The 17,715-nt window shown below is 46.1% G+C and overlaps 1 protein-coding gene across 1 annotated transcript in view; it reads left to right on the plus strand.

The window, feature by feature from the left end:
- Positions 1–10,984: 10,984 nt before the first annotated feature.
- LOC309875758 (cadherin-6) overlaps positions 10,985–17,715 on the plus strand; it is a gene marked incomplete at its 3' end in the record, with an annotated part of 99,581 nt that continues 92,850 nt past the window's right edge. The window contains exon 1 of the mRNA XM_082755443.1: positions 10,985–11,117. The remainder of the gene's footprint in view (positions 11,118–17,715) is intronic.

Consider the following 17,715-nt stretch of genomic DNA (forward strand, 5'->3'; position numbering starts at 1 on the left):
ATGCTGCAAATATACACCATGTACATCAACTATGACAGGGAGGAACTGCCACAGAGCTCGAAACATGGTAGGGTCAGCACAGTGACCTGCACTGCTCGCAGGACACGCGGGAAAAGCCGGCAGCATTTGCTCCACATCATGTAAGCTCATCCGCAGGAGCTCTCAGTACTGCTACAGTAACAGATAAACTGTCAGACAAGTCAGGGAAATGATTTCAGGCCAGCTCTAGTGGCGTTTTTCTTTAGAAATTTGCCTACGGAGTGAAAGCGGCGACTGGCTGCTTTCTAACAGGCAGCTGATGCAACAAGTAGAGTTCAGCTGAAAGGGGCTTCTTGGGGAGGGAGCGCTGATGTGCTGTCACCCTAAAAGCCGTGCTGGGAGAGCAACTTTCCCATAAAAGGGAACACCGCAGCTCGGAGATTTTGCAGGGAGATTTTGTGACGTGCCTGGCACGGCTTCTGCAACGGTCCGTTCCCAGTGGCAAAGCAGCCCTGGTGGCTACCAGCACGGTCAAAATTCAGCTGGGTGGCTCAGAAGTAGCAGAACAGCCCCGCTCTCTAGCTCTTAGTTCAGTTCACCACACAGCCTGCACTTCGGAGAGATTACTTTGCACTTTAGAAGCAACTACCGAATACAGAAGCAGCATTCGCCTCCTTAATTGATGTGGAGCCTTTGTACATGTCATTTTTCATGGCAAGGTTTCGGATCCCTGAATAGAGCTCACCTCTTTTCACTGTAATATTCCTGATCTTCTCTTTTTCTATTGATTATGCCTCTACTCCTTGCAGATTTCAAAGAGGAGAAACGCACAGCCAGTTTTCCCCTTGTGAAGCATCTGAGAAAAGAAATGGAAGAATCTCGTAAATCCCAAACCAAGGCAGCATAAGCTAGTGAGTGCAAAGGGAGAAAAAAAAATAAAAAAAAGCTGTAATGTTCTGGAGATAAAATGCAAAGGTAAGAAAAGGCTCCTGTGTGTGTTCTGTCCTCCTAACGCACATAAGAGTCGTTGCAGCCTTTAATTGCTGGTGGAGGTGGAGAAAATAGAAGGGTTGAAGATGAGCACCAGGGAAAAAATAATGGAAACCTGACCAGTGACAGGAGCTGATTACTGTTGGCAGACCATCGAGGTTTCAGGCTCACGCTGTGACTTAGGAAATAAGTCCTGGCCGGGATGCATTTTTCTGGAATATCCCTAAGGAATATCTATCAGTGATTCATCTAAGCAGCCACTGGATATCATTACTGCTCTACCAAAAATGAAGATAAAATAACAATCTGGAAGAAATAAAAGAAACAAGTGCCCCAGATTTTCTCTCAAACTGTAGCAAAGAGATCATAAGGGTGGGTAAGGAAAGGAGGGGGGAAGGAAGAGAGGGCTGAACTTTTCATCTGTACGTCCTCAATTTGCCTTTAAGCTGTGCACATTGAGTTTACTCTTGTCAGAAGCTACCACCACTGTACTTTGTAGCTCTTAAAGAAAGAGATAATTGCCTTTTTCTCCAGTCACATGCTCACTAATATAGAACTTTATTTTTTTTCCCCAGCCCTACACAGTAGGACCTCCATCACTCAAAATAACATAAGCTTTGCTAGAGATGTTAATACACTATCCAAAGCAAACACAATGCAGAGGCTCTGACAGGTTCACATTTTGAAGTCCCTTTTGAACTCAGAATTTCTCTTTTTTGTCTGATGAACAGTAGCCAATTATAAATTATATCTCTTTCCTAATGCCCCACCCCAACAGTTCCTATGGGTGAAATTCCTACTGGGGTGTGTGCTGCATTAGGTTGTTTTTATATCTCTGAATAGTTGGGTATTTTCCCTATCATGTTGTTTAGCTGATACATAGCTACATAGCCAGTCATATGGGAGAAAAGAGAATTAATTCTAGAAAGAAAGAACATTATGAATCTATGAGCTTTTTTTTTTCCTTGTTTTTCCTTTCCTTTTTTTTTTTTTTTTTTTTTAACAAAGACAAGCCAAGAAACCTATTTTAAACTGTAGCATCAGATACTCAGCTGGACTTCTAACAATGGTTCACTAATTTACATCAGATGCCCCATAGGGTCTATTTGACTCGCAAGTTTAAATAGAAGATTGTTATTGAAATCAGTGTTCTTATATATAAACATATAGCCAATCCAAGGAGAATGTAAATATCTACCACAAACCAAACCCAGCCTAGATTCTCTGAACCTTGTAGGAATTAATTGCAAGAATTACACTTTGGAGCTTTTAAAGGAAGAGATAATTGCCTCTTTTTCTGTCATGGGCTTGCTAATACAGAACTTTAGTTTTTCCAAATCCTCCACAGTGGGACCTCCATAAGTCAAAGTAATGTAAACTGTGTGAGAGATGCTAATGTTAAGCACTAGAAAAATATTCAAATTGGCTATACAGTATTTCAAGTGTGAAAAAAAGCCTGTGGGTTCAGGAAATATTTCCTCACCCAGTTCAAGGAGAACATGTAAATAGGATTTTTTTAACCCTCCATCGTCCACAGGGGGCTTGCTGCAGTGCTAATCCCCATCACATCTCAACCCCTGATTCAAAGATGCAAACCAGACATCCCAGCCTCGGGGGAACTCAGGTGCCCAAAGTTCAGCCTGTTGCTAATTAACTTGCAGAGCTGCAACACGGGTCAATAAACCAACATTTCAGTCACAGATAAACTTATCATCCCTTGAGCATGGACATCTCACGCTTGCCAGGAATCCAAGAGCAGCAGCTGCCTTCCTCTGCTTTATCATGGGTGCTTGCTAGTCTACTCGTTTCCACTCAACTGCAAGATGGTCTGTTCTTACAAAAGCCCACTTGCATCGCTCTGATTCTTGCTGAAATGTTTCCCACCCTGCCAGAAGGCCCACTGAATAAGAAATTAGAAAGAGGATCAGGTAGAAGATGTTTAGCTCTCTCCTTTCAGTACAGTACCTATTAACAGGAACTAGGTAAAAACACTTCCTAAAATAGCTACAGGCAGAGGAGACAGTGAAATGCAGAAAACAGAGTGTTAATTCCCCCATGAATTACTATCACAGTTTGCTGCTAATTGAGAAAGTAAATAAAAAAGGTCCTGACAATACGATCTTTTCTAGTGGGGGCTATTCTCATTAAATGCAAAATAAAAGGTTGCCGCTTCTCCTCCTGACTGCAAATCCTTTACAGCGAAGCAAGTGTTTCTTCTCATTTAAGGAAAAAAGACCTAAAATTACATTAATACCAGGCTGAGAAGCCAGCTGCATTATGCAGTTTCAATATTTTCGTTGCACTTCATGGCAACCTGCAGCGAGATGCCACATCCATAGGGATTGTACTCTAAATGTCGCCTGTACATGTAGGTAGAGTTGTGCAATTCCGTATGAAAGGAGACATAAAATATTCTGCCAAGGGTTTGGATCCTTGTTCCTACAGGTTACCTGAAAGGAGCAGGGCTTGTGCAGAGAGAGAATGCAGGATGACTGGGCAACCACTTGTACAACCCAAAGGGTTAGAAGGAGGGAGTACAGGCAACCAGCATGGAAGCAGAAGAGATGGAAATTTTCAAAAGGCTGCAGCCTCCTAAGGAAACTATGTGTATTTACAAATGCTGCACAAGTATCCCTAGCCTTTTGGCTGCAATCACACCTTCATCTAAATTGTGGACATCTGCTTGAATTCACTATGTTCCTGCCTTCTTAAGATGCAGGCTCGGATTAGCGTCACCCTCTTACAGGAGCAAGACTTTTACACCCACAAGAGATAGGGACGAGGTATCTATTAAAATATACTGGTCACTGGACTCCAAAAACTGGGATCACTAGGAGGTCTCTGATGACTGGCTCATCTGGCGGCTTGAAGCCAGGCACAAGGAGCTGCAGTGTCCGTTCTTCAGATGAAGGTTCCTGGGAGGAAGCAGATGAGAGGAATTCCAAAAAAGAAGGAAGCAGAAGAAAGACCTATTGTGGAGAACAGTAAAACAGCCCACATAAACTTCATTGTTGAGAATCTTGCTAGCCCTTTGCCTTCAGCCAAACATCAGGAATACTGAGTTATAGCACTTATATAAAGTGTCATGCACAGGGCCCTCGTGGTGTACAGGGTGTTTGTTTTCGCTGGGATGACAATATCACTCGGCAAGCAGGAAGGGCGGCAGCAGATTTGCTGATTAGCTCACATAAATGCTCATGCAAACCTCTAGCTCATTTTGCAAATTCTGTACATAGCTAGCTATTCTAGAGAAGTATCTTGGGGACTTTTCATCATTTTCATTGCTATGCTGCTGTATAATTTCTCCTGAAAAGGAAATGTACCTTTTAATGTGCAATCTGACATTACTTTTTTTTTTTTTTCCAATGACATTGTCATTTAAGAAGTTCCCCAACCTCCGCATACACTTGAATGTATGTATGTATATATGTATATACGCATATATATGCATGCATGTACATGTATGTATGTACATGTGTGTATATACATACAGTTGTTCACCATTTCCTCATATTTTACACTGCAACAGATGACTCAAATATTTAAGCTAAAAATGACATTAGCCAAACTTAGTTTTCCAATGACACCAACTTCTGTGACTGATCATACAGCACATGCCACAGGTGGTTTTGGTGACAGAAGTCTGGAGAGAAGTGAATTGTGACAGGCAGGAGCAACTTGACCCTGGGTTGAAGAGGGAAAAGTGACATAAGCGACTTTGTTAATAAAAATATAATGTGGATTTAAAACCTCAGTGTAAGGTGTATGGTAGAGAATTCAGCTCTAGTGTAATCCCACAGATGACTGCGGTCAACCAAGGTTATAGGAATCAAAAAGTAGAGGAGTTGAGGGAAAGAAAAACACCACTTTTTAGAAAACTACTCCAAACTGACCCAGTACTGCCTGTGTGGATGAACTAACCACACACAAGCAGGTATACGAGTGAATAGTGTTATCAGGAGAGATGAAGATTTGGAATAAGTCATAATCCTGAGAAGGAAGAATTGATCAGCTGAGGAGGGAATGACCTGTGGTTTTCAGCAGGACTTATCTGAGACATGAGAAAGATATGTCTGGACTGAAACCTTTGGTAGGAGTCAGATGTGGCAGGCACTGTGAATAGGAGGATAAGACACTGGTGTGAGCTGGAGTGGAGCAGGAATCAGGTTTGGATTTCATCCCCAGATCTAAACCAACCTGCTGCGTGAAGCTTAACTCACTTCATCTCTTCATTTTCCTTTTCAGCACTTGCCTTTTGGCTCAATTTAGGTAACAAACCCTTTGGGCTGGGAAGTCTGTGAGTGGATGTGTGCGCGTGTGTACTACTGAAAAATACACATGGATTCTGATGTATTAATTATTTGCATCACCTTTTTAGTGCTTTTTGTCCCATTGTGCTAGGTGCTGTGCAAGCACAGACTGCAAAGACAGTCAATTCTCCAGAGGTTATTAAAATATAAAGTATGTTCATGGTAGACTCACAAGCAAGTTATTACTGCACAGCGAGTAGCCTGCATCAGCTGAAGCATAGACACTGTTCATATAGGCACACTTAGCCAGGAACAAATGGAAGATAATTTCTTTTAGCCGAGTCCACAGTGAACAGGAACAACAAAGTCAAATTATGTGGTGTTCCCTACCATCCGAGAGTACACACAGACAGCTACCGTGGCTCTGGCAGGGAGGAGAAACTGGTTAAGCCAGGGTAACTTACACAGAAAGTTTGATCCCTAGAAGAAGAGAGAATTGATGAATATAAACAGACTGGGGACTGCCAAGAATGCAAGCTTCACAGAAATAAATAATAGCATTCACAGCCCAAGTGGTGCACTTTCATAGCAAATGCAGCCCTGCAGACGCGTGCTGTGAGTTCCACAACAAATTAGAGGGAGTTTTCCAAGAAAATGAAGCATGTCTTGAAAAACGCTTCTGTGCATTTTTAAAAATATTCCCAAAACACCCAAAGCTTTGACAGAGCGGCCAAACAGCACTGGCTTCTAATATTACTGCTGTATCCTTGCATGTGGAAAGGAGTAATGTCTACAGACTTTGCCCAGTGCCCATGACTAACACCTCCTACGACAGCAGCATCAGAAGATCACTGATAACATTTCTTATCAGTTACAGGGAAGCCATCAAGATTCAGAGTGTGCCCAAATGACCTACAGTGAAACGTGGTCTTGAACTGATCTCACTGTGTAGCATTTGTTCAGCTGAAGGGACACAATCTGATTTTCCATTTGCTACTAGCCCATGCATGCAGATGTGCATTGGCTCCTCACTTATCCCAATCTGCAAGCTTTTGGTTTTAAAGACCATACTGGTTATGATGTATTTATTGCCATGGTGTTTCAAATGGAAGAAGTTTCTGCCCTTTCAGGCCTTTTCTATGGGAAGCAGAAGTGCTAACTGCTCGTGGGAGTGCTGATTAGAGCAATTATAACCTGTTGAGGCAACGAAACTCCCAATGCATTAGCTGCTATTTACATGTCCTATTTGTCTATGCTCACATTTTTATGCTTCTGTCAGGAATGATCAGTCAGGCATATTGGTAATGCTGAGGCGAAGGACTCCTTACCATCACGCTTAAAAGAGGAGTTTCCTTGTGGTTTGCAACGAATCTGGGCTGAACCCTGAAGTTGAATGGTTCAGTCCTGCTGAACAGAACTGAATTGGATATATGTGAGATGTATCTGCTATCCTTTAGCTTGTTGCTTTCACAACACAATTCTGTAATTACCGACTCCGTAAGCAACATAACAACAGCTGTTCTTGTGATATTTCAATACCACTGGAATTAGGAGAGGCAAGAAATTTGGAGGTGTGTGACAGCTTTGAAAATATCTGTTTCAGTATGAGTTTCACTGAAACAGAGCTTGTTTTTACCATCCACGGGCAAGAGACCAGAGGAAAAACTGGGGGAGGGCCATGATAGTCAGGACTATTCAATTTGAAAGTAATAGCCATTTCTTAAAGAAAAATTGTGTTGTTTTGTACAGTTCAGAGGTGCACAGAGCAGCAGAGAAATAGACAGCATGTTAGAAAATTGAATTTCCAGAACGCTTTTTAAAATAAATTCTCATCTTCAACTAAAAGTTCAACCAGAAGTTCCACGCTGTTAAAAGGAGAAAACAAAGGAGAAAAAAAAATTGTTATAATTTTCTAATTACCTTCATCTCCTGACTTTCACTACTGAAATTGCAAAAGACAGATGCTCAAGAAACCATCAAATTTGAGAACTCAGAGAATTTGGAGTTCCAGGTTCCCTACTTGGGTGGCAGCTGAGAGGTTCAGAGAACAAGCTACAAGAAACCAGGCAGATTTCATAATGTTTCCATGAAAAGAGCAAAGGATGATGAAAATTTTGTTTCTTTATTCATTTGTACCTTGCAATTGGAAGCTTTTTTGCTGTAAAATATCTATGGCATAGGTAGAAGTGGAGTACTTCCTTACATGGCTTATGAAGCCACAAATCAAGCTATCACATACTTTTCTTCACATACTTTACGCTTCTTGAAGGCAGTAAAAAATCCAACAAACTCAAATTAGAATGAGGAATTTAGATTTTTTGGAATAACCTCTTCTGTTTCGGGAGCCTGATTGGAAGAAGGATGTCATCAAGAACAAAACTATTCAAAGAAAAACATGCAACAGGTGGTTGTGTGCAATCACTGGGATTCATCTAGCAAACCATTACCTCTCCAGTGGTCCAGCAGACCATAGGTATGTGCAGAAGAGGACAGGAAAGTGGTTGAAACTAGCTGGTTTCCTTTGTATTTGCAAAGGATTGGGATTAGAAACACACACAGGGTCATGTTCAGTACTGTGAGAAGCTTGTATGGCTTGAGGGATCTTGGCCTCATACAATTGTCTGGCTGATCCTTGATCCCTGCACGTAGATCTACAGGACAGGGTATAGAGACTTAGAAAACATGTAGCATTCAACCTTGGGGAGGCAAAAAATGAAAACAATTTGGATTCTAGTAGCAAGAATAAATTGAAAAGAAAAAAAAAATACATGGTTTAAGCTATCCAGGAGCTCACTGTTTTCTTGATACTTAATATAAACTGACATTGCAATTAAAAGGCTATAAATACAAAGCAAACAAACATAAAAGACACATTTATACCTATATGGTTCACCTGTGGAACTCATTATCACAGAAGGTCAGAAGTGTTAAACTGTGGATTTTTAAAGATTTGCATGGTGACCATGCATTGCATCTGTAATGATGTGACACCAAGTTAATAATTTATTCTACCTTAAAATTTTTGGCATCAGCCTATTGCTTACCAGCTTAAATACAATTTTCTTTCCTGCTCTTGCAGTGAAGAAAAATTGTAATTTGGGGAGAGGGGGAGAGGGGGATTTTTTTTTGTCTTCATCTGGAAAATAAAAAGAAAAAGAAAGAGTGAGGAGAAGTTCTGTTACATTGAGGTTTCCCCTTCACCAAGTCAGAAGATCCCTTCACATTTTTGAAAAATAAATAGGGCTGTGAAAACTCTGAAGTGTCTTGTTCATGTGTGAATTTACAAAGTGAGACCTTCAGATTGTTTCACAGATACTGCAGCTTGTAGTGAACCGCAGGTAGCTTTTCAGTGGCTTCAGAAAGTTTCTTTCTAGTCCTTAAGCCCCACATAAAAATCTTCCATTGTTTAGAAATGGGATCTCTCCTGAATAGCTTAGAGGAAAATATCACATATTCCTAGCTCACACTGTATTTTGTTTTTTTGCACTGATGAGCCTCATAGACATTTTGGTCACAGTTTGGGTATTCCACAGAGACCACAGAGGCAGACGTCGCCACTTTGGATCTTCATTCTCACCAGTTCAGTGCTGTGTCTATCCATGGGCAGAAACAGTTGCTTCAGAAAACAGCCACAGGCGACGTGGGTGTGTGATGATATGTTTTACATGGAGTACTCATCCTTATTTCCAAATATTAGATGGGTTCAACAGCAGATAAAAATATGTTTAATCTACTTTCCAGTTTTGTGTTTTTGTTTTTTTTTGTTTTTTTTTTTTTTTTTGTTTTTATAAGTATTAAGTGTAACAACTCTGACCACTGCAAGCTGGACACATAGCCAGCCAGTCCTTCTTTGAACCTTCTTAAATTCTCCACCTCATGTCAGGGCAGAAGATTTCAACCGATGTTGATTTTGATTAATTTTCACATGCCTAGCTGAACATTTCACTCAGCTGACGTGTCAGGTACAGGACACTTCATGGCCTAATGGCTTGATCCAGTCTGGGAATTCTAATATCATTATAGCTGTCAACAGGAGAGGGTTGAAGAGGAAGGGCATCACCTTGACAATGTCCGTCAAAAATGAAAACAAGTCTTCTTCACACAGCTATGGACTTAAAATTGTCAACCGCAAATTGATATAATTAATGAGAAAACAAAAACCCCAAGCAGATGCTTTGGAGAACACAACAGTTCCCATGCTAATCTTCCCTTCTTGACGAAAATACAGAAGTCCATCTAGGACATAAATAGCCCTGTCCTGACTGAGGAAATAATGCCAAGAAAAAGAAAAAGAAAAAGAAAAAAAAAAAAAAGCCTGGAGCAGCCTTATTAAAGCTAACTAGAATGAGACACATCCAGGAATGAATAATGCCCAAGGAGACCTCAGGGTCAGAGTGGGCAGTGAATCAGACATTGACAATGCAATATGGCAGGGAAAAAGGAAGCCTGCAAATGTGGTCTGTCATAAGGGAGAGCGAGACAGTGTCCAGGAGGGACCCTCGGGAATACTCCACAAATACTCCTGACCCATCAATGCCAAAAAAACTGCTAATGAGAGGACCAGGGGAAGTTCAAAGAAGAGCCAGCAGAATGATCTGCACGCTGCAACAAGCCAGCCTCGTGGAAAGGCGACGTGGCCAGCAAGAGCCATGCCACCTCGGTGGCTTTTTGGGGCCATCTGCATTAGGAGGGCTTGCAACCAGACGGCAGGCAGAAAATGGCCTCTTTCCAGTGCCTTGGCGATGGGAGGCATCACGCGGAGTCCGATTTTGTGCTGAGGAAGGGCTCTGCCAGCACAGCCACTGCAGGGAACAGCTCGGGGGCAGCCTTAAGGAGCCCAGGCCCTATGTGGGGGATGAGGGCCGTGCTGCGGAGCTGCTGCAGCACCGCGGGAGGGACAGCACGGGCAGCAGGAGAGTTACCTGAACTCGTGGTGCTCGCAGCGCTTAAATCACGCTAAAAAGCCTTGAAACGGTCCAGGAGCGGGAGGACACAAAGGTGGCTTAGAGCCAGCGCAGAGCCATCCTTAAGACGTTCAGAGCCAGCGCAGATTGCGGGAGGTGGGATGAAGAAGGGAGGGAAAAAAAAAATATATACCCGAAGGCTTACGGTGGGCTAGCAAGGGAGGCGAGGAGACGATAAAGGTCAAACCTAAGGCCGGGGAGAGGCGCTGGGAGGCGAGGAGCGCAAAGCCGCACTTGGGGCGACATTTGCAGTGCGTCTTGCGGGGACCGAGCGCAGCTCAGCCGCCCGGGGCTCCTTTTTTTTTGGGTGCAAACGGTGCCGGCAGGCAGCCGCCACCCCGTCCTGCGACCCCTTTCTTCCAGCCCCCGGCGGCCGGGGTCCCCCTGCGCCCCCTGCCCGCCGCACTCGTCCCCGCGGGGGACCCGGAGCCGCTCGGGGGGCTGGAAAAAAGGGGGGGCGGCAGGGCAGGACCCCCTTGCGCCCCTCGCAGAGCCCGTCCCGCTCCGAGCACCCCGGCCCCGGGGCGGCGGCTCCGGCATCCGCAGCGCTGGGGGTGCGGGTGTGTGTGTCCGTGTGTCCGTGTGTCTGTGTGTGTGTGCATGCGGGTGTGCGCCTGCCGGGGAGGCAGGCAGGGAGGGAGGAGTTTGCCTTTTTTTTTTTTTTTTCTTTCCCTCCCATCCCTCTCCCCCTCCCTCCTCTCTCTCCCTCTCTCTCTCTCTCTTTTTTTTTTTTTTTTTTTTTTTTTTTTTTTTTTTTTTTTTTTATTAATCAGGAGCACTGAATGGAAACCAATCAGATGGAGAGCCCCCTCGGCTCGGGCTGCCTGCATGCTGGAGTTAAAAAGTGCTGCCGGCCGAGCGGCAGCCCCAGAGAGAGGCGGGCGGGCTGAGCGCCGCCGAGCAGGGGCCGGGGAGCCGCCGCCGCTGCGTGCCGGTAAGGAGCGGGGGCTCCGCGCAACTTTCCGCCCTCTCCTGCCAGCCGCCTTCCCCTTTTTCCTGCCCTTTCCCTGCGCTTATTGGGAACGCAAATTCAAGGATTTGGGGGGTGGGGAGGGGGGGAGCACTTATGCTGCAAAGTTGGCTGTAGGGTGGCGAGGGGCTCCTACCCCCACCCCCCATCCTCCATCCCAACCCCAACCCTCCATCCCAACCCCAACCTTCCATCCCAATCCCAATCCTCCATCCCAAACCCAATCGTCCATCCCAACCCCAACCCTCCATCCCAGCCCCGGGGCTGTGCCGGGTGGGCTGGGGGCGGGCGGGGGGCACGGCGCTGTCACCGCAAGCCGGGCGAAGGGATGCGGCGTGTCCCCGCTGGGCAGCGAGGGGCTGGGGGCGAGGGAAGGTGGGGAGGGCAGGAGGAGGGTGGCGTGCCTTTGGAACAATGGTGGGAACGCTAAAAACAAGAATAAGAGCACGAATAACGCCGGGAGAGGAGATGCGGTAGAAGAACTTAAAAAAAATTAAAAGAGAAGAAAAAAAAAAAAAAAAAAAAAAAAAGAAAAAACTGTCCTGGCTTTTTGGCACCGCCGAGTCGCAGGGAAATGGATACAGGGCAACTCCCCCCCCCTCCCCGGATCGGAAGCAAAAGGCGAGGCAAAGTGCGGAGCTGAACGGGGAGCCCGGCTGAAGCGAGGCGCTCCCTCGGTGCCAGGAAGGGGCCGAGGGGGCAGATGTGGGGACGCTGCCGGCACCCACAAACGTGAATGCCTGCCTTCATCTGAGGAAGGCACGGGCTGGGGAGCGATGGAGCTGGGGGAAGAGAGCGGGTAGGCGTAGCGGCGTTTTACAGGAGAGAAGTTGGATAATTACAGAAAGAAAGTGCTGAATCTGGTTGTTGTCAGTGTTTCTAAGGAGCTGGCAACATGCTTCGTGTGTCAGATAGATTGAACTGTTTCTATATTCATGTGCATGCAACACCCACATGCACGCACTCCGGCACACGGTGCGGATACTCTCTGCGTGTATTCTCGTGCAGAAGGTTGAGCCAAGAGATAAGCAGTAGCGGTAGAGGTCAGTGGCTGTGGGAAGAAGTCCTGTCACTGCTGCAATAAAATCCATATTTTATGGCGAGTTAAACGCAGTACTTTGTAAGTGCAAGTGGATGGTCACCTAAGTAACTCCTGATGACATTCAAGGATCAAGAAGCTTAATGACCAAAATTACTCCCAGTGTGATGGCACAGCTGCTACTTTTATACAAATCCAGAGGCTGGGGCATCTTTTTCCTTCTACTTCTGCACGATGTGAGGTTTCAAAGTTCGCTTAGCACTGCATGGGGAGGCTGTGCAGCAAAAATTACTTGCCGAGCGTAAGGTCAGTCCTCTCGCTGATTGACCCTTCTTCTGGCACAGCCAGAGCACAGGGGAAAGCTGTGCCCGGCTCCCCAGGAATCAGCGAGGGCAGCATACATGTCCACATGTGCACTTCACAGGCTGTGTGTGCAAACACATGTGCAAGGAGAATGGTACGACCAAGAGCAAGGTTATTTTCTTTGCCTTTTGTAATAGGGCCGTGTGTAATAGCACCCGGGAAATAAAATACTTCGGGGGGAAATAAAATTGCTCGAACGTGCAGACCTCTTTGGTTTTAAGCAAAATAGGCATAATTCTCCCTGTCAAGATAAAGGCTTATCTCATGTATGTGCTGGGCTGCAATCTCTATTACGCAGCCAGTTCTGTGCAGAAGTGCTTGCATATTACTTAAAGCATTCCATAAAATTGATTAACATCTGTTCCTGAGCAATATAATGCCATGGGTAATGGTGCAGCCCTATTCATTTCTTTTTTCTTTTTTCTTTTTTTTTTTTTTTTTCTAATTCCTGTTTAAAGGTAATAAGTTTGCATGTCACAGGAGAGCCGGGTCGGGCTTGGAGGCTTGTGATCAAGATCAAGTAGATTCCTTTATCATGGATATATACAGTTTTAGAGGCCTGGCAGCAATGGCACAATTGGATAGCTCCTTTAAACAGCCCAAACATGCTAATAAAGACTGCAGGGCTGAATCCCTTTTTCCTCTCCTCTCCTCTCAGATGTTATCTGACACGGCACCGGTAAATATATAATCTCATATGCTTCTGGCTTTCAGCTGCACCATAATCTTTCTGGACATATTTCTAGTGGCTTGCAGTTGACTTTTGAGGTGGAGGAGGCAGGGGGGCAGGCAGTCAGTCCTTGCAGAGCAATGTAATCAGAGGCAGCAATACATTTTTTATTTTTATTTTATTTATTTATTTTTTTTCAGGGCAAGTGGCATTGATTCAGTCCTGTTGTAGTTCTCTGCAATTATCCTTTGCAGCCGTTTAAGGACCTGGCAAACTGGGGTCCCCATGGGGACTTATTAGTCCCTCTAGGTATTTTAGCTTTCACACCAGTTCACAGCTCTTACATATTGCCATGCCAGCACTCCAAAGAGCACATTTATAGACATGGTCGTCATTTTCCAACCAAGTTGTTCTGCTAGAAATATGCATCTTAACTTCTGACTCCTTTCTCCCTCCCTCCCTTGCACAGCTTTCCCCTGCAAGCAGTAACCTGCCGCTCAAGGCAGCCTTCCCTTTCACAAAGTTTGCGTTTTGCCATCTGCTGTTTCAAAAATATTTAGCTGAGAGACTTCCTTGAAAGCAAAACACATGCATTAAAAAAAAAAATGCTTCCTCCCCCCGGCTCCTTTCTGCTGAAGATCTTGAACTCAATGTTAACTTGGTGGAAGTTGTGCTCGTGCCTGTGCTGCTCCCCAGCCGAGATCCGACCTGAGCTCCTCCGCTCGGCAACCCAAGGGCACGCAGGGTCCCTCGGGCAGGATCATCCCCCCCCGGGTCTGCTCCACGATTTTGGCTTTGGCAGAAGATTTCAGCTCACTGACCTGCTTGGCGTTGTAGACTCCAAAAATTGGGGTTGGGAAGGAATCGCTGTTGGGTTTCCAGCAGGTGCCCGTGCTTTTTGCAGTGGATGAACAGATCCGGAGGGCGTCGTCACTTCTCTGCAGTTAAATGGTGGCATCCATCTCTTGCTTAACTTTTTAGCATGCTGCCTGCCCTTCGTTGACTACTTTTAAACTCTGCTCAGTTGCTAGTGCAGTCTCGTAGCAGTATGGCTCAAGATGGGCAGGAAATTGCTTATGGATCTCCTTGGAAATGGTGGCTAATTACTGGAATGAAAGGTAGCTGAAATCTATAAGAACGAGTGGGTAAAATCCGCTGGAAACAGCAGGCCCCACTGCGATGGTGCCTCATCCTGCATAATGGTTGCAATTCCTCTGGTGGCTCCGCTGCAATTATACCAGAATAAAACAGAATTGGTTTTCAGTATCTTTTGATTATTGTGCACGTGTGGGAAATGCCACAGAGAGGCCCCGCGTTGGGAGCTAGGTGTCAGGGAGACTTCTTCATTAACCCCTTCAAGACACCGCTAGCCGCAGCAACCGTGCTGCTTTCTTCAAAGGCTTGGAGTCATTGGGGGTTTTGCTTCTTTCTGCTTTGTTTCTAAATAATTACTTCAGTTCCCAACTCTCAGAAACAAGGCAGATAACCGTAGCTGTGGTTATCCTCACCCCCGCCGGGGGCCAAATCCGGCTCCTTTCCAACAGAAACCTCAGAGGCAAGCCCCCCATCAGCAGACGGCTCCGCATGCTGCCGAACCCAATCTCTTCCGTGGACTCTATGCGGGGTTCAAGTTGCAGCCTAAGTGCCCGAATGTGCTCTGGTGGAGATAAAATCCGGCAGCAGCTGGCTTGCTGGTGCTGCTTGCTTAGTCATGGCAGCCCTTTCCAAGGGGGCTGGAGAAATGAGGAGAGGTGTCCTGACATCCCGGCTCCTTTCGTTCGGGATGGGGAGAGAAGAGATGCAGCAGGGACATTTAGCGTGATTAAACTCAGCTGCTTTCTGTCTCCGTTTGCTTAACAAAAGGTACAGGGCAGATCAGCAGTCCCTGTTTGAGTTTTAAAAACACCCTTGAAGAATGCATAATAAATGCAAAACACCAGCAGCCTTATGCTAACCAGGGAAGTGACAGAAAAAGTCATCCTCTCCGGGTCGCATTGTGAGTGACACTGCAGGAGAGCTAGGTGGAGAAAGTGCTGCATAAAAGTGTTTTTTAAGTCAGGGTTTTTCTGAGCGCTCCTCCTCACATCGGTGTGGGTTCTTCTTGCTGTACACCTCACCCTAAGAGCTTCTCTCACCCTTCCCAAACGACTGCCCCGTACCTGCTGGGGGCCCATCCAGCCTCAGGCTCCCTGGCTTCCCTAGGGCACTGCTGTGTGTCCCAATCCTCATCGCCCACCAGCGGCTTCCCCTCCCTAATTCAGGCAGCCTTCTCCAGCCTTGCACCCGTGATCGTCCCCGGTACTTACTCCAGGTGTGGCCGGCTGCCAACATTGTCTCTCACTTTAGTTATTTTCCTGGCCGTGTGCTTGGCGTTGAAAGGCCCGGACAAATATTGTGAATATTTGTATTTATGCTTTTGTTTGTTAACAGGGGCATTCCCTGAAGAAATCAGGATAACTGTAGTTCAGGACTCTTTTTAGAGCAATATGAATGAATGTGGCTGGTCAGTACGTCCCATCCCGTGGAGCTGCCCTTCCCTCTCAGTATTTCCCTCTTCTGAAGCAAACCAGAACAGTTTCCACAAGGCTGCAGCCCCCTTATAGCAGCAAGGGGCAATGCTGGTGGGGGAGAATGACTGTGCCTTTGTGGTGGGGAGCCCGTGTGCCCTGCCAGCATGGAAAAGGTGCATTTGGCATGGGGTTCCCCAGGAGTTATGGTGCTGGACCCCCAAAAAGAAGCTGGAAGCAATGCAGTGGTTGCTTAACTGTGACGGTGCCAGAGCCCTCAAAACTGCTGAGACGTCCACCATTGCACTGACAGGGCTTCATCTCACCCCAGCCACGAGAAGCAGTCCCTGTGCCGTCCTCTCCAACAAGTACACATGCAAAGAGCAGACACACTTCCCTCTGGTTGCGCTCAGGAACGGTGCCAACCTTGCTATGCTTTAAGTAACCTGCTCAATAACGGCATCATTCTGGCATTGCGGGCAGATATTTTATGGATTAATTAGCCTGCCTTGCCAGGATACACATATATATTTCTGTATATTCAGAAAGTGCTCAGTCATAGCCAGAATGTGACTATTTGATTTGATTTGCAACATAAACACCCATCGCGTCCCCACAGCCCTTCCCTGATGACACACCGCAGCACACAGAGGAGAGCACTTTATGAATGGGATCGGGTCCGTCCTATCTGGGTACCTTAATTCCTCCCAGCTAAACTAATTCCATTATCTTGCTGTAATGTTTACAGCCTCCTGCAAGATAATAGCTAGTGTTTCTTTCCCACTTCTGCATCTAATCACAGAACCAGAGCAGGAGCACCTAGGAGAAGGGTCAGCAGGAACTGGAAATTAGCACGGAAATTAAACACAAGTCGTTTCCCCAGGTACTGCAAGTGCGTGCTGGTCTGGGTGTGAGACAGAGCTGCCTTCTCCCTAACTGCTGCCTCTCAATTGTCAGCAAATAGCTCCTATAAGCAGAAAGGCTGCTCAAACAACACCATCATTAGCATCCAGCCCAGCTTTGGTGGGACCAGGCTCAAAGAAATACTTGCCTCTGATGGCAACCACGCACTGGGTCTTCAAAGGAGGTGGGAATCCAGCTCTGTTCTGCATGTGGGACAGGCAGCTGGTGGGAGACCACACGCCCCTGGGGGTCCCAGCAGGGCGAGGACACCGAGCAGCACAGGGACTGACCTCTGCACTGATGCTCTCACCCAAGGGAAAGCCCTCTCGCTTAGAAGGAAACCCACGTGTCCTCTTCCCCCCCAGTTCCACTACATTAACAAAAATAACAATTAAAAGCACGGTTGCTTTAAGTTTTGCCCTAAGCATTCAGGTGAAAACAGTTTCCTTGCTGAATTGATTCTCTTTGAGTGCTTGGTGGTTTGTAACTTTAGGGTGTCATTAGCCTGGCAATCATTATTTGACAAAAGCATCTTCACGGACAAAAAGAAAGCGAAATAGCTTATGGTATCATGTCACAAAAATAGCACTTTACCGTTGTGAGATGCTGTGTGGATGTCTGGTGGTCTTGCTCCACACAAGGGACAAGGCGTCGTCGATCTACATGGGGCCTTCACTCAGAAGCTATTTGAGTATTTCAGCGTCTCTAAAAATACACGTCTTCACCACGCGGCCCCCTGAGAGGCTGGCCTCTGCAGCTGGCCCTGTTTTACGGAGGGGGGAAGCAGAGCACAGCGGAGGTGAGTGGCTCGCCCAAGGTCATGCCAGGAGTCGGCAGCACAGCAGGGATGCTGAACCAGGATCTACAGCGAGTGCAGCTTGCAGTCAACCCTCCCGCTTCTCTGCTGCTCACTCAAGTCGTTGGAGCTGATCAAAGAATGGCTGGGGAAAAAAAAATCAGATTTGGGTCTCTTTTTTCATCCAGAAGAAAGCCAATTATTTTTCTCAAGGACTCCTTGCAGCCGCTTTGACGCTCTCTTCCCAAAGGACTTTCTGGATGTCTTTTGCTTGTTTGTTCAGT

The sequence above is a fragment of the Aythya marila genome, assembly GCF_965140915.1.
Source record: "Aythya marila genome assembly, chromosome: 2".
Taxonomy (NCBI): Eukaryota; Metazoa; Chordata; class Aves; order Anseriformes; family Anatidae; genus Aythya; species Aythya marila.